This window comes from Sciurus vulgaris, assembly GCF_902686455.1.
Source record: "Sciurus vulgaris genome assembly, chromosome: 7".
Lineage (NCBI taxonomy): Eukaryota > Metazoa > Chordata > Mammalia > Rodentia > Sciuridae > Sciurus > Sciurus vulgaris.
This window is the reverse complement of record NC_136467.1, coordinates 20,385,350-20,407,629: the sequence shown is the minus strand read 5'-3', so window position 1 is coordinate 20,407,629 and position 22,280 is coordinate 20,385,350. Positions and strand designations below refer to the sequence as shown.

General features: G+C 38.6%; 1 protein-coding gene across 3 annotated transcripts in view; it reads right to left on the bottom strand.

Moving 5' to 3' along the window:
* The window catches only part of EPM2A (EPM2A glucan phosphatase, laforin), a 199,398-nt gene that overhangs the window by 119,398 nt on the left and 57,720 nt on the right, over positions 1 to 22,280 (bottom strand). The gene's annotated exons all lie outside the window — the stretch shown is intronic.

The window sequence follows — 22,280 nt, the reverse complement described above, 5'->3', positions numbered from 1 at the left end:
ATATTAAAATAAGCTCATCAAGTTGTATTATTCCATGAACGCAAAAAGTGCACAAATCCATTAATACATTTCAAATGCTAGCAAATTAAAGGTGAAAACTCCTATAATTGTCTCAATAAATTCTGAAAAACATTTGCTAAAATTAAGCAGTCATTTCTGTTTAAAACCCTGTATAAAATTTTAAATAGTATAGGACATTTCAAATGTGCTAAACACCAGAAATTACAAAAGACAAATTCCTTTTGGATAAAATCAAAATTAATTCCATTAGCACCCAACATTGTATTGTTTGATCTAATGCTTTAAAAAGCAGTGTTACTGTGAGCAAAAAAGAGAAGATAGTATCATTTTTTCAAGTATTATCCTATACCTAAAATTCCCTAAGGCTGGATACCACACTCGGTTTCTAATCGATAGGTCTGATTCATGATTCCAAGACTCCAAGATTTCTAACAAGTTCCCAGGTGATGCTAACACTGCTAGTTCAGGAGCTACACCTGGAGAACCACCTTCCTAAGCGATCCAACTACAAAAGATATGTGAAGTATTTAAATCATTCAGATTAAAACACCTGAGAGAAGGAAAGTGTACAAAAACCAAATCGCTTTTCTCTGTACTAGCAATAGCCAGGAAGAAACAGAGTGGGGAGTGGGAGACAGCTCTCATGCAAAAATAATCACAAACTATAAACCACCTGGGAATGTATTTAACCAAAAGGAACAATGAAATTTATTGAAGAATATTTTAAAAACACAAAATAGAGAAATATCACACTCTGTTATATCATAGATATTATGGATTTAATATCATAAAGTATAAAAATCATAAAAATGTATTTTAATAAGCTAATACATAAATTTAATGCATATCATCACTTACTGCATGTAATACATATCATCTTGTTCACTAATTGTTTCATGTGTACACATTCTGTCCAGGTCAGGTTCTGTATATCAAATTTTACTAGAATCATGTTGCCTAGAATGCAGGGCAATCAGACAATAGTTATCAGAGAACAACTTTATATTGATGCTCACCAGTATTCCCAGATACTCCTTTTCAAACATGGAGGTTCAAAATTCCTCTCTGCCTCAAGTTACACACAGACAGGTGACTTGTTCTTTTCAATACAATGTGAGCTGAAGTGACGTGCCACTTCCTGTGTAAGAGTTGGCAGGGTTCGCCACACTCTTGTACCACTGTGATGATGTGAGTGTGTGTGGACACTGAGCTGCTGAAAGTCTGACACTACCTGGACCATCAAGCTACTGCAGGAAGACAGCTGCCCTAGAGAGCTAATGGCATCTTTGTTAAACGATTTAACCTTGTTTGTTACACAGCATAATTAGCCTTGTTCTGATAAATACAATGCCTAAATTTATTTCTTGAAAATCTTAATATGCAGGAAAGAAACTGAGCAGAAGGATTGGTTAGTTCCTTCATACTGACTTCAGAGTCAGTCTTGACTGGGGCAGTTTTGCTCTATAGTTCTTTGGCAAAATTATGGAGACAGTATGGATCAACACAATGGGTGGTGCTGTGTGTCTCGTGGATTAAGACCAGGGATGTTGCTCAGCAGCCTACAATGAGCAGGACAAGCCCCCACAATAAAGAACTGTCTGATCCAAGATGTCAACAACGCCAAGGTATGGAAGACTTGGTAGGAAAATAAGGTAGTGTAGAGCCTTATAAGGAATGTGAACAGGAGTAAGACCAACCAACATATCTGACTCAAGAGCCTGTGGCTCATCAGTTATGCTGTTCTGAGTAATATGATAGTTCATGTCATATTTAAAAATATGTATGCATGTTTATAAGGGGAGGTCTAGAGAGTAAAACAAAAGCCCAGTATTAGATATTGCACAGCACTATAATATTTTTATAAACACAGCCAGAACAGTTCCAATGCTGATTCTCATAGGACACTTTCAAAAGTGCTTGGAGAAAACCATCTGATTTCAAGTCAAAGTATCTGTCTTCTCTAAGCTTTTGGTGTGCTCATCTTTAGAAAGAGCCTAAGAATAATTCCTAGGAATTTTGTAAAGAATAAACACAATTAAGTAATATATTTGAATAGAACTGACAATTGTGTATGCATAAGAAACACAATTGGAGTTTATGTCAATTTACAATAATTACTGGTTTTGGTCATTTACTTTGTAATGTATTACACTGAATGTTGGGTCAAATTTTCATTGTTGTCTATATTCTTCATTTGAAGGCTGCAAGGTGTAGAACACTCCCTAATTTTTAAAATATGGAATCTAGCTTGTTTTGGTTTATTCCCTTTTCCTTTGGGCTATTGTCATTGTTGATGTCAACATGAGAAGCCAACTGGCTAATCCTTGAACATGGGTATTACTCATCCTCAGGGAAAATATCTCATGAGATCTAGCACTACCTTTCCAAAGTCTCAGCCCTATTGTCCAACAGAAGATGATTTCCCTCCTTTTTTTTTTTTTTTTTTTTTTTTGTTTGTTTGTTTTTTAGGAATTTCCTTGTGAAAATCCTTATTGAGGACTATCATGGTAAAAATAAAGGGAAAAAAAGTTAGAACTCAGGAAGGATGGAATGGTATTAGAAAGAGGGATGGGATGCCAAGGACTTTTCACCCTATTCCTAACTCCAAAGAATTCTCAGATAGTTCCTTGAACCCAGTGGACCAAGCAACCACAAATAAGGACATTTGTAGAGTATCCAAGATCTGTGACTGACCAGGACATTGTTAACTGATATTTAGTCCTCTCAGAGTGGAAGTTTCGAGTGGGAACAGGACCTGCCTCTATCTAGATGGTCCATCCTTCTTTCCATTATCCTTTAAGGATTCCTTCTCCAGCTGAATGCCAGTGGGATGTGGTTTTGGACTCCCATATATATACTTTGAGGTTTAACTGAGCACACTAATGTCCGTGGTGCTGGAAGAGAAGAAAGTGGGCATCTCAGATAAGCAAGCAATATGAAATATTGAGCAGTAATGAATGTTTTGCTGGAAAAGTCTTAAAGGAAACTGGCAAAATGTCAAAATGAATATTCATGACAGGCAAGCTAAATTCCAAATGTTAGTCAAGAGTTCTCTTGAAGGTTGTACTTTTTGAGTGGGTAGCACTTAATATTTGGCTAGTCAATGAATGTAAAAATAAAGTGACTGGCTGATTTTTCACATAAGTTTTACATAACAGCTAAAGAGTAATTCATAGAAATAACAAAGGGTATATTGGAACAGTGGAATCTTCAAAATAAGAAACCATAATCCTCAACCAGAGTCAGCACATAGAATCAAGTTGTTGCTAAAACAACTAAAAGAGGTATTATTCTGCTACCTTGTTCTGCTCTGGTCTTCAATTTTTTTTTTTTTTTTTTTTTTTTTTTAATGATAGAGAAACTTAGAACAAGTCAAAATTGGTGCCTTCACATATGAACTTCCCACATTCCATTTCTGAGGGAAATAGACCCTTACAATACACACCCACATATCCTTGTCACATGAATTCTCCAGTTCCTGTGTCAGGCTTTTCCAGCCTTTTCATAACATAGTTGACTTTTCCTCCACATTACTAGAATTCAAACCATACTTAAGAAACGGGTATAAAATGATTCCTGATTTTCTAAAATAAGATGCCATGAATCTAGGAGACAGATAACCAAAGAAAGACATAACAAACACCATAATCAAGGATAGAGAGTTAAGTTAATAAAGGGAATTTACTCAACTACTACACAGAATGTGGAGACAACAGTGGGGCTTGTGGAAAACCCATACATTGTGGATTCCGCTTCATCAGACAGCCAAAGTGCACTTCCTGTGCATCCCATTTCAGTTTGTTCTCTAGCAGTACGGACTGTTTGTCTAGTTCCATGACACACTAGAGGTAACAGGATGTATAATGTACTTTCTAAACAGTAATTAAATTTCTACTTATCCATTCAGAAGAGAATAACTTAACACTACTAAAAAGCCATTTTTACTTATCTCATCTTCTTTTGGATGTCAGTGATACTTTAAATAATTTTTAATATCGGGATTTATAAAGTGAAAAAAAGCTTGTTGAAATATGAGATTTAGGGAATAAAAATCCTGTTAAGGTAGTTTTAGTGCAAGATATACCAAAATTCAAAGACGTAATAAAGGAATAAAAGTTATAGCTTACAATTTTATTGCAAATTACATTATAAAACTTCCAGAGAATGATTTTATGGATAATTTACCATAGATTATGAGTTATACCAGAGATTTCTGGCTGATCTACTATAGATTATTTGGAAAAGTAAGAGAACCACTGTACAAATGGATAATGACACTGTCAACCCAGACAGAAGTTCCCAAACCTGGCTTTGCATTCATATCACATGAGGTACTTCTATAAAAGCATCTATTAACAGGATCCATCCCAAAGATATTGTTAAAGGAACTCTGTAGTGAGGTCCATGATTCTGTGGATTATTTGTCTTGTTTGTTTGTTTGTTTGATTGATTTTGTTGCTGTTTTTAGAACCTTAATCCTAACCCTAAAATCAACCAAATTACGTAAAGAGATTGATTTCAGGACCGCTAGCCTGGCAGGTCCCCAAAAGCCTATAAGAGAAGCTTAGCTTATGGACATAGGTACCTTTGAAAAGCAGTAAAGATCTGGAGGTGAGAGGAAACTGACTTGCTCAGCTCTACACATGTACACATGAAGTTAAGTCCACTCCTTTCTCCAAAAATAGTTTCAAGGCTGCAAATGATTCCCAGACAGAGAGAGGAATGGAAACCTGTCATGAGAGGGTTCTAAGAGAAAACGTGTCCATGTGTTCAACACACCTGTCTTCTAAAAAGTCAGCACTAAATCTACCTGTGAGCCCAACAAATATTTAATGTAGTTCCCTACACTCAGAATAAACTTTTGTAGAAAAAAAATATGAGCTTGAATTTTTCCTTTTTCTGCTGTGATTCAACCAGTCTAGATTGAAATAAAAATATATCTTAGCGATATTAAAACTTAGCTAAAGACCAGGGGAAAGAAACAGATGGCTGACATTGTGGAACCTTACATTCCTGGACTGCAAATCAAAATCAATGCAATTCATTTGAGTGAATCCTGACTTGTGGTTGCAGGTAGTCACACCACAATACTACACCGTTTGCTTCACCTGTCAGGCAGAGGAGGCCTGTGATACCACAGCTACTGAGGCATACGAATCAGCTGCTTGCTCCACCTCAGCCGTCTGTCAAAGAAGGACTCACTGGCAATAATGAGGACATCAGACAGAATGAGCATCCGAGCACTTGGCAAAAAACACTGCAGGATATTGACAGGAGGAGCTGGTGTGGAAACGACAAGAGATACCAGGAGACAAGTCCATTGCATGGACTCTGCATCGGAGGTACCATCACTAATGGCCGTGAGAAGTGACAGAATAACCTTTTCCTGAAGGTAAAAATTAGCATTCTTGTGTGTCCATAAAAGAAAAAAGATGAGGAAAACCCAGGACCGCTGGAACCAATGGATGAATATAGGCTTTTGTTTACTTATCATACCAAGGAACCACAAAATTTTTTTAAAAAATTTTAAAGCACATTTCTCAATTTGGATAATTGTGCTACATTTACCTTATTTAATATTTTGTTATGGGCAATTAAATGTAAAATTAAAATGTGAACTGGCTGTTAAATAATGAATAAAGAAAAAAAGTCTATCAATCCTATCATTTAGATCCCATTAGTGGGAAAGCAAACGAAACATTAAAATCAACCTCTAGTAAACTCCAAGCTTCATTAGCACACAGTAGATAGTTCCTTCTGCTAAAAATGTGTCCTCTTAACATCAAGGGTTAAGTTATTAATATTAAACTTCTTTACCCCACAAGGGTGCTTATACCAGGCTCTGGTTAAGGCTGAATAACTGCTTCAAGACACATTCCAATTTGGAGTGATACAAATTAGCTTCTTTATTAAAACATAGTTTTATTATGGTTTGCTATGGGTGGTAGACTACACTGTATATAAAGCACACATTAATTTCTATAAATGCAGTTACTTTATATATTTTTTGGATATGCCATGTAGTTTATAGCCAAATTGAGTGAATAATTCTTGACATACTGTTCTTTTAATTTCTATATTATTAAATACCATGTAATTCAATTAATTATGAAACCCTCTTATAGATTGAATTGCATCCACAAAAATTCATGTGTTGAAGTCTGACTCCCAGTTCTGCAGGGTGTAACTCATTTAAAGGTAGGGTCTCTGTGGAAGTAATCAAGTTCAACTGAGGTCATCTGGAGAGGCCCTGGATATTCGAAGATGACTGGTGTTCTTATAAGAGGGAAAATCTGGACACAGACACTGAGGGAGGACAATGTGAAGACACAGAGAGAAGATGGCCTGCGAGACAAGGACAGGGACCTGGAATAGATTCGTCTCCCACAGCCCTCAGAAACTCCAGCCCTGCAGAAACCTGGGTCTCCCAGAATCCAGATAAATGAAGCAACACACTGCTACCATGTCCGTCACCCATGGCAGTCCAAACAGACTAAAGAGGCTTAAACTTTCAGGCTTAAAATGCACCTGTGCAGGTCTTTCAATATCAGTAGATCAGGGACACTGGAAGCCTTTAACAGATATTTCCCACCATTCATCCTGATGGCTGGAATTCTACAAGTACCACCATCATTTGACTGTGGTGCGCCAACTGCTCTCTTAGTCACGACAGTGCCCTCTTTCTGTCCTTCATGCATGTCCTTCAACTTGTCACCTAAGCACCTCCCATGTGGTGGAAGCCCTAACCCATTTAGGCTTCCTTCCATCTCATGACTCAGTTCTCAAGTCCTGAGGTGTTTAGCTCCATAAATGGTGTACCATGTTGAGCCCCTTCTGTGGATTTCAAAGAATGGGCCTCAACTGAGAATCGTCAGAAATGTGTAAAGGCAGTCTCCCTCCCAAACTCATAGCTGAGAGTTAGGGTCATAACCTTGTAAGCCTCTTGATTCCAAGAGAGTCTGGCCTTCTTATTTTGAGTATTTGTTGTCCTGAAATTTTATTTGTATGCCACACTGAGTGATCATGGTGGTAAAGAGGGCAGTCAGCACACTTCACTTCCTTAAGGTCGACCACAGGTAGTACAAACACGGAGACAGATAACTAGGCCTGCGGCCTCAACTAGTGACCTTGATGCAATTTTGTGATCCCATTAACATGTCCTCTTGGTGTGTTATTTTTGTTTCCAGAGCTGAGCCTTCCTTGGAAGAGTAAAATGTCATCTTTAAAATTTTTTCACATAATGAACTTGGAAGGATTTGTTTAAAATTAATCACTTGCATAATGAATTAGGAACCACAGGAGATTCAGGAAGTAATAAAAAATTAAACTTATGAATTTTCACATTTGTCCTAAAGTCATCCTGCCCATTCAACAAACACGGAATGATGTCTGCTTCTTGCCTCAGCCATCAGCGGTGAGCAAGACAGTCTTCACTCGAGCCCACACTGTTTGAGGGGGACAACACACACACACACACACACACACACACACAAATACACAAAATGTAGGAAATCTGTAGACTTCATGAGGGCAACAGCAGAAGTTAAGAAGAGAACCATGTGGAAGCAAGTCTTCAGTTAGACAGAAAAGTCCTCTGAAAAGAAAAATGGGTCTGATATAGGAAAAGGAGCAAGATATAGAACGTCCTTATGGTGAGAGTCAGGTATACCTTAGGAACTGCAAAAAATCTGGAGACATGGAACAAGACATGAGGAAGAATGTGGGAGCAGACAGATTAAAATGCCTACCACCTTATGTACATGCTAGGAAATTCACATGCTAATGTAAACGTGGTGAAGAATTTCTAAGTAGAGAGTGATGTGGACTTTAAAAAATTTAGTTTTAAAAGGCAGCACGGGGTGTTAGGTAGAAAATGGATTGGGCAGGAGGTACAGTAGAAACTACAGAGAAAGAGGGAGAATGTTTGGATGGGATGAACACAGTTAGGGTGCAGACAGAGAGGAGTGGACACTTCCAAGGTGGACACCACGGGCAGAAACATCAGAACCTGCACATTAACTGTGTGCAGTGGCTGAGGAAAGGGAGGAGTCAAAAGCAATTCCATGTTTACTAATGTGATACTATAATCTACCTTTTCCAGCCAGGTTCACATTCAAGGAAGCCAATGTCTATGTTTCTTCACTACATATTTGTACGAAATTCAAACTCAATCAACATTGTATTTACTGGGCATGTGCTAATGGTGCCCATATACCCCAAAGTAGGATAATATCGAGGTATTTAACTTCCTTTCTTTTGCCATCGGTCTTTATTTCTATCAGTGAAATGTTAATAAGGTGGAGTTTTATTAATGGAAGAGCTTTGTACACAGGATGTGTAGCCCATAATTAAATTTAACTCATATCAAGGAAATATTCATTATAGACAAGGTGGTACACAATTAAAGAGATTTAGTTACTTAATCAAGTCACTCAAGTGATTTTGTTTTGGGGGGTTACCAGGGAATTAACTCAGGGGCACTGGTCCACTGAGCCACATCCCCGGCCCTATGTTGTATTTTTTTTTAATTCATTGTACACATATTTTGTATTTTATTTAGAGACAGGGTCTCACAGAGTTACTTAGCACCTTGCTTTTGCTGACGCTGGCTTTGAATTAGTGATTCTCCTATGTCAGCCTCTTGAGACACTGGGATTGCAGGCAAGCGCCCCTGCTTTAAAGAGATATTATAAAAATTAATTCTTTGGCTCTATGAATCTTTACATCAATTGTAGAACAAAAATGAATTTAGAAAATGAGACAGTTGGAAAATGAAAAAAATCATGATTTTTCTTCTTTTTAAAAAATGCTAATGTCTTCTTCATTGCAGCTAATTATCTGATTCAGTAAAATATAAGGAATGCCTGGTGTAAAGATTCTATTAAATATTTTGAGCAACAGACTTTTTCATTATAATTTTCTAGAAAAAAATGATTACTGTTTATTTAGACCATTGCTTCTCAAATATTCATGTGCAGACAAACTGAGGATCACATTAATGTGCAGATACTGATCGAGCAAACACCTAAGTTGAAGCCTGAGATTCTGCATTTTCACAAGCTCCCATGTAATAAAAATGCTGCTGACCTGTGGATCACACTTTGAATAGCAACAGCTACTCTAGTAATTTACTCCCAATACTATTATTATACTCTTAATATGTGTCCCAGTGGTTTGATACTATTCACGATGCTCAGGTACAGTGGGGAAGTCAATGGAATAAGATCCTGCCAGAGGCAAGCATTTCATCTCTATTGCCGATACTAATATTACAGGCCTAATATTAACCATTCAGAGGTTATTTTTTTTAATTCTATAATTGCAGGGAAATTTTTAGATTCTTTTGTTCTCTTTCTTGATTTCTTAGTGAAGAATCTGCTAGAAACAAAATGTTTGTGTTTATATAATGACCTCCCTTGGTTGTAAAATATTTCTCTTCTCTCCTTATTTATGGTACACACTGGCATTTTTATATGGGTCTAAAATTTCTTTTTGTGTTTTATTAAAAATTCAGTCAAAGATTTTTTTATGCATGGATGATGAGAATTGGAAATCCATATGCAACAGAATGAAACTAAACCCATATCTCTCACCATGCACGAAACTAAACTCAAAATGGATCAAGGACCTCGGAATCAGACCAGAGACCCTGCAGATTATAGAAGAAAAAGTAGGTCCAGATCTTCAACATGTCGGCTTAGGACCAGACTTCCTTAACAGGACTCCCATAGCACAAGAAATAAAAGCAAGAATCAATAACTGGGATAGATTCAAACTAAAAAGCTTTCTCTCAGCAAAGGAAACTATCAGCAATGTGAAGAGAGAGCCTACAGAGTGGGAGAAAATCTTTGCCAATCATACTTCAGATAGAGCACTAATTTCCAGAATCTATAAAGAACTTAAAAAACTCTACACCAAGAATGCAAATCATCCAATCGACAAATGGGCTAAGGAAATGAATAGACACTTCACAGAAGATCTACAAGCAATCAACGAACATATGGAAAAATGTTCAACATCTCTAGTAATAAGAGAAATGCAAATCAAAACTACCCTAAGATTCCATCTCACTCCAAGTAGAATGGCGATTATCAAGAATACAAGCAATAACAGGTGTTTGCGAGGATGTGGGGAGAAAGGTACACTCATACATTGCTGGTGGGGTTGCAAATTAGTGCAGCCACTCTGGAAAGCAGTGTGGAGATTCCTTAGAAAACTTGGAATGGAACCACCATTTGACCCAGCTATCCCACTCCTTGGCCTATACCCAAACGGCTTAAAATCAGCATACTACAGAGATACAGCCACATCAATGTTCATAGCTGCTCAATTCACAATAGCCAGACTGTGGAACCAACCTAAATGTCCTTCAATTGATGAATGGATAAAGAAACTGTGGTATATATACACAATGGAATATTACTCAGCCATAAAGAATGATAAAATTATGGCATTTGCAGGCAAATGGATGAAATTGGAGAATATCATGCTAAGTGAGATAAGCCAATCTCAAAAAGCCAAAGGACGAATGATATCGCTAATAAGTGGATGATGACACATAGTGGGGGAGGGAGGGGTTAGTGTTAGGGTTAAAGTTAGGGTTAAAGTTAGGGTTAGGGAGGGGGGCAAGAATGGAGGAAGGAAGTACTGTATAGAGGGAAAAGAGGGGTGGGAGGGGTGGGGGTAAGGGAAAAAAATAACAGAATGAATCAAACAACATTACTCTATGTAAATCTATGATTACACAAATGGTATACCTTTACGTCATGTACAGAGAAACAACATGTATCCCATTTGTTTACAATAAAAAAAATAAAAAAACAAATAAAAAAAATTCAGTCAAAGTTTTTTATACATGGATGCTGAAAACTGGGAAAACTGCACATAAGGCTTGAACTTTATGGGGCGCCGAGGACTGTACGTGGTTGGTAACTCTGACGCAATCAGTGGTGCTGTGGTCAGGAATGTCAGAAAGTGGGGAAGTTCCCAGAAAAACAGATGATAATGCTTCCTCTACCCTATGAATGGTGAGTAGTTGTGCGGGTGGAAACAAAGGAGAAATAACTAAGAATACTGTAATTCTGCGACCTAAAATGTCTCCAGGGAGCTTTGCTTTTCATTCAGCCTGGGGTCAAGGTACATGGGGTGCACCCCAGGACGCTGAGGTCCACAGATATGGCAAAAGAGATCAAGTATCAGTGAAACTTGATTTACGTTATTCCTAACAAGGAAAGGTCTTTAATAAGCAGTCCAACATGGAGTCAAGTAAAATTCACAGGGAGAATTAAGCACTAATCTTACCCAAACTAAAATCGTCATTTTTAAGTTGGTGAGTCTCAAATAACCCTACTCACCCTGAAAGTGCACTCGGCTGCATGGTGCTCCTATCAGCAGTTAATTCATCCTAGCAAGACCTTCAGGATGGTTTTATTTAAGATCATACACTCCACTGAGCACACTCCGTTTCTGTTCAGTGAAGTGCTTAATTGATAAAAATTAACCTCAAAATTTTGTAAACTAAAATCCTCTCTTTCATGTTTCTTAGCCTGGAACATTGTCATCACCACTTATTGTATCCAAGTGCTTGTTTTCAAGATCTGTGAGGAAATTTATTCTGCATTTACAACAGGTTCAAGGGTGTAAAGATATTACATAAGTTTAGAAGAGTTTGAATCTCAAACTTTTGAAATACATGTGATATCTAAATCTGTCCCTTGAACCATAAAAACTATTTATATTAAAATACTTCTCAGGCATACATGGTGGCTCACACCTATAACTCCAACTGCTTGGGAGACTGAGGCAGGAGGATTGCAAGTTCAAGGGTAGCCTAAACAACTTAAGAGAGACCGTGTCTCAAAATAAAACAAGAAGGGCTGAGGATGTAGCTCATTGGTAGATTGCTTGTCATATATGTGCAGAGTCATGGGTTCAATTCCCAGCACCATAAAAAGGAAGGAAGGATGGAAGGAAGGAAGAAAGGGGAAGGGGAAAGGGTAAGGGGAGGGGAGGGGAGGGATGTCAGAAAGTAGGAAAGTTCCCAGAAAAACAAAGGATAAAGCTTCCTCTATCCTATGAAGAGGGAGAGGAGAGGGAGAGGAGAGGGAGAGGGAGAGGGAGAGGAAATGAAGAAAGAATGAAAAGAATGAATGAAAGAAAATCAGTGCAGTGCCCATCAGCGAGACACCCGGCACCTACCAAGTCCCTCCTGGCATGACTGCCATTTCACAAAGACAGTTTAATACACACTTCTTTTCTATTTCTCTTCCAAATTACATTAGTGGGTAGTTAGATATAATCTATTATCGTTTCTATTACCCCCACATACTCCTAGTTTATTCTTACCTTCATATGCTATGTTCCCTTATGCCTTCTAAGTGTGAGTGTTTCTCAAAGTCCCGAACTCCGATCTTCCTTCGTATCACTCAGCAGATCACTGGCATACATGGCTTGAACTGCCAGATACATGCTGGGAAATTCCAAATCTATCGCCCTGTGCTCAGATCTCAACCGTATGGGAGCTCTCCACTGCACGTCCCATAAGGATGGACTAAATTCATCTCACCCCTTCCACTCTTTGCTCCCTACCCACAAACTGGGTTCTCCTCTATTGTTCCTGATCTCCATGAATCGTGCCAGGAGGCACCTAAGCCAGGAAACTCGACTTGACTCTTCCCTCCCTTTCGCCACAGTCATGAACCTACCAACAAGCCAGTTTGCAGGCTAGTTGTGGGCTCCGTCCCTGCTCTCTGATACCATGCTTTCCTTCAGGTCCTCAGCACTTACGCAGTGAACTACACCCACAGCCTCCTAAGTGACTCTGCAGTCTGCCTTCCTTCCATACCACTAGAGTGATCTTTCTAAAACACAAATCATGGGATTCCCTGCCTAAAATACTGAGGTGACTGCCCTTCATGTTTTCCATACTTTGACATGACCCTTGGACCCTGTGGAATCTTGAACCACACATTACCATATAAACCCACCATCCAGCTTAGGGGGGGGATGTCTGTAATTTTCCTAAGCGCCATGCACCCTCCGTTTCCCACCTCTTCGGCTTCTCTGCCTCTTCATGTGCATTTGCACCACTTATGTGTCTGATTAAGTCCACCATCTTCCCTGATCCCCCAGTGGCTCTCTGTGCTCTTCCTTCTTTGTCTTCCCATGGCATCCCATACATATCTTTGTTAAATTTGGTGAGTTTAAACTTAGCCCTTACCTTTGTTAAAGGTATATACGATCACCCATCTTTAGTTCAGGCTCCTGCCTCTGCTGTGAACTGTTGGTTTTCCTGAGCATTTCTGACTCTACCGTGTTGCCTGAGAAGAGGCCCTCATTCACCACCATCTCCCCAGGTCATAACAATGTGCCCACCACAGACTCAAAAGTAAATAAATGATCAAAGGAATAAATGAATGAAGGAGTGATCCACTGAAACGAGCTTTACCAGCTCGTTGTATCTAGTTCATCCATTCCACTGCCATCCACTGAATAGCACTTCTGTGACTTCGACAAATCATAGTGAAGACATTTTCAACTGTGTTATCCCAAGGGTATTTGTGTTAAATTATTGGTTGAGTTTAACTTAAAAAAATAACAATTTTCTCTGCAGATGAATGTTAAAGCTGTTTTTACCCAGAATATAAAACTGTGTAACTCAACATGCTTCCTTTTTTGCCTTAACTGCCAGAAAACTTATAGACGAATCTAGTGTTCAACACTAGTAATTAGACTGTCTCAAGTCCCTGATGATTTTTATTCTATTTGTTCTCACAGAGAGATGATCTGTTTCTATCCTAAGTTATTCTACTACATGTGATTGCCTTTCCAAAGCCTTCTATTAGAAATAATTATATATTTGTAAGTAGGTGGAGAATGAAGGAAAACCTAAGTCTTCAAAACACGTGTTTCTTCCATCCTCATCCCTCCCAACATGACAGCTACATAAAAGGAAGAAACCCACCTCTATCAGAGCCACACAGATTCACAGCAACCTCTCCAATCCTGGAGTCCTACAGAGTCAGTCTGGTTCTGCAGCTATGCTGGTCAATCCAAAGGTCTCACTCACATGAAACTGATCATTACAGCCATTAGCACAGTTCACCTGCAATAATCAAGTTCCATTCCTGGCTGGAATGTGGTCACATCTTTATGATCATATCCTGTGTATCATAAGCATCATTTAGGTCTCCTGCCATGTGTGTTTTAAATGTGAGTTGTTAATGCAGGTAGACACTCTGGGCAGGAAAAACCAAAGACACTGCAGCAGTGCCTCACAGCCTTGCCCACACAGGAGCATCTCTTGGAGTTGCCTTTTGAAATCTTCTACCAGGTCCTCCATGAAATGAGACTTTCAGAGGCTGGAGTTGTGGCTCATTGGTAGAGCACTTGCCTGGCATGTGTGAGGCCCTAGGTTCAATACTCAGCACCACAAATAAATAAAATAAAAGATGCATTGGCAACTATAAAACAAACATAAATAAATAAGAAACGAGAATTTCTGAGGTGGTGAGGTGGTACCAAAATCATTTATTCTAAGTGCACTGAGGCTGAGGAATCACTGATTGAGAGCCTGAGAAAGAGGTCAGAGCTGGAGACAGAATGGCAGCTTGATAGGGGATGGCCCATCAGAATGTTAAAATTCCACCTTTTAAAAATCAAACTCTGTATTTGTTCCATTGAAATAAAATTGGTTCTAGAAATATAAATGTAAAAAGGAGAAATTAGAGGCGATTACTCATTTTTAAAAGGATTTTATGTGTTTATGAAGGATGAATTGAAGCCTTTCATTAAGTCCTAGGTAGTCCAAGGCAGTGATTAAGTGATCTGTTGAAAGATCTCAGTTGTCAGTGATACCCGTGACCTTAGCAAAGTCACTTGAATCTCTCTGTAGTTCTTATTTCTAATGTGCATACAGAAATAACTGGACTGAAAAAGCACCTTCCAGCTCTTGCAGAATGATACGCAGATGGTATGTGGAGGTGGGAGGTGGCTGAGAGCACCAACGTGAAGCCAGGATGCCTCAATTCGAATCCCAGCCCACTGGCTCTGTCACCTTGGGCAGGCTACTTAACCTTTCAGTGCCTCAGTTTCCTCAACTAGAAAATAGAATCATGATACTTTGTGCTTCAGAGGGTTGAAAAAAATATATCATCTTATCCTCGAGGCCCATTGTATGAATGGGCATTTCTATTTCATCTAGTCCATTGCCTGTAGGAAAAAAGGGAACACTCACTACACACAGAGTGCAAAAGGGGAGAGGCTGTGGGTGGGAGGCTCTTGATGATACAGGCTGGAAGGACACACAGTGAGCACTGCAGAAGGGCCGCTGTGGAGAAGAAACAGTTCAACGGGAAACAGCTGAGCTGAAGGTCTGGACCCTGGTTAAAAGACACTTTCACGTGATAGGCATTTTCTCTCATGAACTCCCCAGGAGTCTACACGCCCTCTTGAAAACCTTTTCTTTCCTTTATAATTACTACTATTAATCAAGCATGAACCTTGAAAATGTTCTTGCTATGTTATTTGATCCTTAAAGGATAGGTGTTGTTATCCTAATATTATAGATAAATAAACCGAGGCATGCAGAGTTTAAGCATGTCCCCCATATCTAATCAGTGGTTGAACTTGTAGTCAAACCTCAACGTATCACTCTCAGATGTTCCACTGGGCCTCAAGTGAAAATTATCCAGTTCTAGAATTTCTCCGATATTCCTAAATGCAGAGAAGTATTACACAAAATTCTGTTGATGAGGATTTCTTATGCTGCACAGTAGTTTATCACCAGACGAGCCTTCACTCTTTCTACCCACACTAATCACCTATTGCTCACTGCAAGTGTAGCTCTTAGGTGGGGTGGGGGAAGGGAGGCTGGAGAGACAAGGTGAAGTAAGGAATCGACCGGCATCCTGCAAAGACAGCAGCCCCGAGAAATTTATCTCACCAAGAAAGATAAAGAAGGGGATTCATTCAATATGAATAGAAACACAGGAAGCTATTGAGAACAGACAAAATGCACTGTGTGAAAATGGCAGCTGCAAACCTTATCTCTCATATTCCGCTGCTAGTCAGCTTTTCTTAGCCAAATGTAAATTAGAAGAAATATAATTTAGTGTTTAGAAAATATGCCTAATTTACCACCAAAGCTATACAATTTGTCTTGAAGTAAGGAATTCTACATCAGCTCTTTAAAATGATGGTGATTAGGGAGAGTACAATGTACTCCCAGCGTTCCTTTCCTTCATTATTTGTGGCACCCTGATGAAAAGTAATTATGCTTTGGCGAATTTTCCTTAGATGTAATTTGGACCACTTATCTGAGATTCTCAGAAGGGAGCTGACGTGACTACTGAAAGAGAACACCTGCTTCGATCAATGTAAAGGAAGCTTGTCCCGAGAGCCTTTTCCTCTGCTGGCAGGGCACAGCATTTCTGCAACCTGAACTATTGAGTGATCTCCCAGTGAACTGCCTCCTCTAGCCAGCACTCTCATGTCAAAGAAATCAGGAGTTAAATGGTGTATTTCTTTATATTTACAAAAGGAAAAAGAAGAAAAGTTGGGAATATGAAATGACCAAAAAAGAATACTGAGATACACTGATATTCAGCCCTCATGATCAGCACACTTCAATACAAAGGCCCCTCAGCGACTCAGGTGCTTAAAAACAAACAAAAACTTCATAATGCGGGACTCTGCTCAAAGGGGATCTGCAGACCATGTTGTATATTTTATTGTTTCCATTACCTGTTCATGTGTGCGAAACCCTATCTGTCCCCTTCTTCTTGGTATTAAAAGTAGGCAAGTGGCATGATATCTGCAAAAAGAGGGCAGTCCCAATGTCATATTAAAACACTAAATGATTCCACCTTCTGACTGGGACCTGAGAAGCCACAAATATACTTTTAAGACATTATTCATTCCTCTTATGATGATCTATAAAAAGGCGGTACAGCTATTACATTACTTTTCCATTGTGTTTTTACAAATATCAAAAAGCACTTTCACAAATGCAACCATTCCACCTCACCACGTTCCTGGGATAAACGTTAGTATCAAAGATCTAAAACACAATTTAGGTAGATGTACTGAAAATCAGTTAATGGACCTCCAAAAAGCTTGTTTTACTTTGCCTGTCTTTGCCACCTTTTCTGTTTGCCTTTAATAAGAATCTAATTTTCCTCATGGAAACTATTGAAGGGAACTGCTCACAAGAAGTCATGTTGGTTATTTATCCTTAGTACACAGTAGGACTTTGGTGTCCTATCAAAAAAATGTTTAAGTATTTACAACAGTGAGTATATGCGCTTTCAAAACCCATTTTATTGAAATGTAATGTTCAACTACTCTAAGATTTCATCTCACTCCAGTCAGAATAGCAATTATCAAGAATATCAAGAATAAATGTTGGCGAGGATGTCAGGGAAAATGTATGCTCCTACATTGCTGGTGGGAATGCAAACTGGTGCAACCACTATGGAAAGCAGTATGGAGATTCCTCAAAAAACATGGAATGGAACCACCATTTGACCCAGCTATCCCACTTCTCATTTTATGCCCAAAGGACTTAAAATCAACATATTACAGTGATGCAGTCACATCAATGTTTTTAGCAGCTCAACTCACAATAGCTAAGCAACAGGACCAAACTAGGTGCCCTTCAACAGATGGATGGATTAAAAAATGAGGTATATATACACAATGGAATATTACTCAGACTTAAAGAAGAATGAAATGATGACATTTGCTGGTATATGGAAGGAGCTGGAGAACATCATGCTAAGTGAAATAAGCCAATTCCCAAAAACCAAAGGTTGAATGCTTTCTCTGATATGTAGATGCTAATTCACACTAATGGAGGGGGCTAGGGAAGAGTAGGGTTACTTTAGATTAGGTACAGGGGAGTGAGGAGAGGAGATGGGTATGCAGGTAGGAAGGATAGTAGAATGAATCTGACATTATTACCCTATGTGCATATATGATTACCTGACTGGTGATTCTACATTATGTACAATCAGAAGAATGAGAAATTATATTCCATTTATGTATGATGTGTCAAAATGCATTCTACTGTCATGTGTAACTAATTAGAACAAATAAAAAGGTACCCATATGCACACTGCCCATGAATTTTTTTATTTTTATTTTTTTACTTCCTCCTTCTGGAAAAAGTCCCAGAAGCGGAACTTTCACCAGCCCAAAACTACTCCTCTCGTGCCCCTTATTATCCTGGCTTATAGTGGCACAGTTAGCTTTGCCAAGTTTTGTGGGTACATGACATTCTATTATCCTCATTAAGCAACAAGCAGAAACAGAGGTAGAGACACGGGATCACCCACACAATGCCATGCAACTCTTGAAGAGCAGTCTGGACTTTTCATCTTGTATGCTTCCACAGGACTGTCTGTGGCCTCTAAAAGCCTTCTACCAACCAGTGGAGATGGAAATCCTTATGACATTAAATCCTTATGACATCCTTTTGCATTAAACTACCTTCTGATTGCTTTAAACATAAGGATTAAAAGATATTCTCCTTCAGAGTCATTATCCATACCAGACCTTTGATATTGTTCCCACTGACCTCCAGCAGCTCACCACTTAGGAAAGAAGATTAAGCACAGGAAAAGGAAGTAATACAAGAGATATATGATAATCAGGTTGTTAGCCAATGTTCTCTGCTGAGGCCACCACACTCAGCTGCCATTGGTTCTGTGTTAATCAGCTTTCTCCAGAGAAAAAGAATTAATACGGGGTGTGTGTGTGTGTGTGTGTGTGTGTGTGTGTGTGTGTGTGTGTGTGTTAGGAAAAGAGACTTAAGGAATTGGCTCATTGATTACAGAGACTGACAAGTTCAAATCTGCAGGGTAGACCAGCTGGCTAAAGACTCAGGGCTAATGCAGCTCAAGTCCAAAGGTGGCCAGTGGGCAGAATTCACTCTTATGTCAGAGAGGTCAGTCTTTTCTCTTCAGGTCTACACAAATTACAGAGGGCAATCTGCTTAACTCAAAGGTTGACTGGTTTAAATGTTAATATAATCTAAAATTTACTGCTATAGCTTGGACATGGTTTGTCCCCTACATGTTCCTGTGATGGCAGGTTTGGTGCCTAGTGAGGCAATGTGGAAACTGATGGAACCTTTAAGAAGTGGGGCCGGGGCTTGTGTTGTGGCTCAGGGGTAGAGCACTCACCTGGCATTGTGAGGCCCTGGGTTCAATCCTCAGCACCACGTAAAAATAAAATAAACATTAAAAAAAAAAAGGAAGGGCCTTTTGGGAGGTCCCTAGGTGACTGGGAGTTGCTCTTGGAAGATATTAAGATAATACTTGTAGGAGAGTTGTTATAAAAGTCTGGTAGTTCTTTTGAGAGAGTCATTATAAAAGTCTGATTCTGGTCCCAGAGACGGAGATTTGATTCCTCCTCCTATACTTGCTCCCCGCATTGCTCTCCACCACCAGGGAACAGCCAACTGGGTGGCCCTTGCCAGAGCTTGTGCCATACTCTTCAGACGTTCCACTTCTCGAACCATGTGCTGAATCTACTTCTTTTCTTTCTAAAGTTAGCCTATCTCCAGTCTTTCATTATGGTAGTAAAAAACTAACAACACAAATGTCTTCACAGAAATATCTAGAAAAACATTTGACCAGGTATTTGAGCATCATGGCTTAACCAAGTGGATACATAAAATTACCACCAATAGTATGCATCTCATGCTGTCTTTCAGGGGTTTTTCTGATCTTGCCTGCACTTGCTTAATTTATACATTGCTACTAAAATTACCAGGCACTGATGTCTTATGATTCCCAAAGGACAGTAGGACAGGAATATTTTCTTGAAATTTCTTCACCCTGTACTGGTTCTAATCTCAGATTTCACTATATATGTTTGTCAACATGGTGATGTATTTTTATAGTGTCAATTTTACCATTTTCTGCATAAAGTACATAATCCTAATACTGTGTGAAAGCACAGACAGAAAATCTTTTAGGACCAGATTGTTGTAACCAAAAGAATGAAAATAATTTAACCTTCTCTGCCACTAGCAGTTTTCTTGATTCTAAGATATATAAAAACTGCTTCAATCCACCATACTGAGTCCAGCAGAAATTCCAAGTTGCCTAGAAACTTGTTTCTACAAAGTCTGTCATGTTCATTACCCCTGGTCTAGATTCTAACTCACTTCTTCATTTTTGCAGCAATAGTAGGCATAAGTAATCTCTTCACTGACATCACTTTCTGCTAGTGTGAAATAAAGGAGAAAATTTGACTGATAAAGGAAAAATGGTAACTGGCTACTGAAATGCTAGTATCAACATAAAACAAATTCTACTTGGTCTGAGTCCTATATTTCAAAAATTGATGTTTTGGCTAATATTACCATGTTTCTAGAGTCCCTGTGAATATGTGTATGTGTGTGTGTGTGTGTGTGTATTTATATATATATATATATATATATATATAAAGTCAGACTTTTGCCACCAGTGCTAGAGTGATAGTATACGTGTATATGTCTGTTTCCTGCTCTGGACTATCAGATCCTTGAGGTTGACATTCTTTTTTACCATTCTCAATTGTTTTTCATTCCCCAAGATTTTGTAGATTGTTTTGTTTGTTTGATTTGGTTTGGCTGAGTTTGTGTGTGTGTGTGTGTGTGTGTGTGTGTGTGTGTACAAGTAAATAAGCACTATACTAATACTAGAGCAAATCTGAACTTCTGGAAGTTCCAGGAACCTACTATTCCAAATGGCAATTTTTTGTGTGTGAAATCAAAGCAGGCTGGTTTCCCCAACGGTCTCTCTTACCATTATCTTCTATCATATCTACTTCAGTGCCTAATCAACTATTGTTATACATCTGGGGTACCATCCAAGGAGCTAAATAAGTGCAAAGTCACTCGTGTAAAAGTTACTCATGAGACCAAAACAAAAAAGTCAATCCAAAGAAATGTTCAGTAAAAGTGTGGTATGACACACAATTAAATCTCATGCAAGTAATCGAAGTAATACCTAGAGACACAACACTTAGAAGTTAAAAGATACTCGGTAAAATTTAATCTCCTTTCCTACTGATGAAGTAGGTGTTGCCTACTGTTTACTGCTTACTTGTGAACTAAGAAAAACTGAACATTGGCATCTTGTTGTTCTATTTATAACAAATTTTAACATCTTAAAGTAAATTTATTATAGGAAAAATGACAGTATAGACACAGGATTGCAAGACCTTCCCCTCCAAACCAGACACAAAGTCAAAATAATCAACAATAGATCACCAAGTCTATAAATAATGTTACACTACTAATTTCAAGAAATGGTCAAAATATAAAACCATTTGAACCAAACTAAAAGAATCAGCACAGTACTTCTGACCCTGAAGATGATCATTCCACAGGGTCAAAGTTGGGTGCACTAAATTCCACAAATACTTATTGATTGACCTCTAACCAAGGTTGGTCAGATGAGGTTGGGACCTGTACATAGCACAGAGGAGGGAGGACTAGCATTAATTAAAAACATTAAAATGGAAAGCATATCCTGGAGAAGTTAAATGAGCTTTCAAGATTTTAGCAGAACTTTTTAAGTCACCTATTAAGGACAAAATAATCACCAGCTTGGCCATAGCAACAATTAAATAAGGAGCTCAAAAGCAATAGCTAAAGGTATTTGAAGTCACTTCAAAAATTCAGTATCAAACCAAACTGTCATTCCTGTATAAAGATAATAGGAAGGCATATTAAATATGAGGAAAATTTAGGAAATATTACCTCCATGAATCCTTCGTTAAAAACTCTTATTTAGGGCTGGGGTTGTGGCTCAGTGGTAGAGCACTTGCCTCGTACCTGTGAGGCACTGGGTTAGAACCTCAGCACCACATGAAAATAAATTAAAAAAAAAAAGATATTATGTCTATCTGCAACTAAAAATATATATTTAAAAAACACAGTATTTCATGACCATCTGGTTAGCAAAAGTGAATAAAAATTCTGATAATACTTTTTTTAAAAAACTTATTTAGTTTATTAATTCAGTCAAATCAATAATGGAGCTAGGATAGGTAATGTCATTGTATGAAATACACATGATTAGCAAGCAATTTATCAAGAACACAAATAATAAGTGTTGGGGTGGATGTGGGGAAAAGGCACACTCACACATTGCTGGAGGAGTTGCAAATTGGTATAGCTGCTCTGGAAAGCAGTTTAGAGATTCCTCAGGAAACTGGGAATGGACCCACCATTTGACCCAGCTATCCCACTCCTCCATTTATAC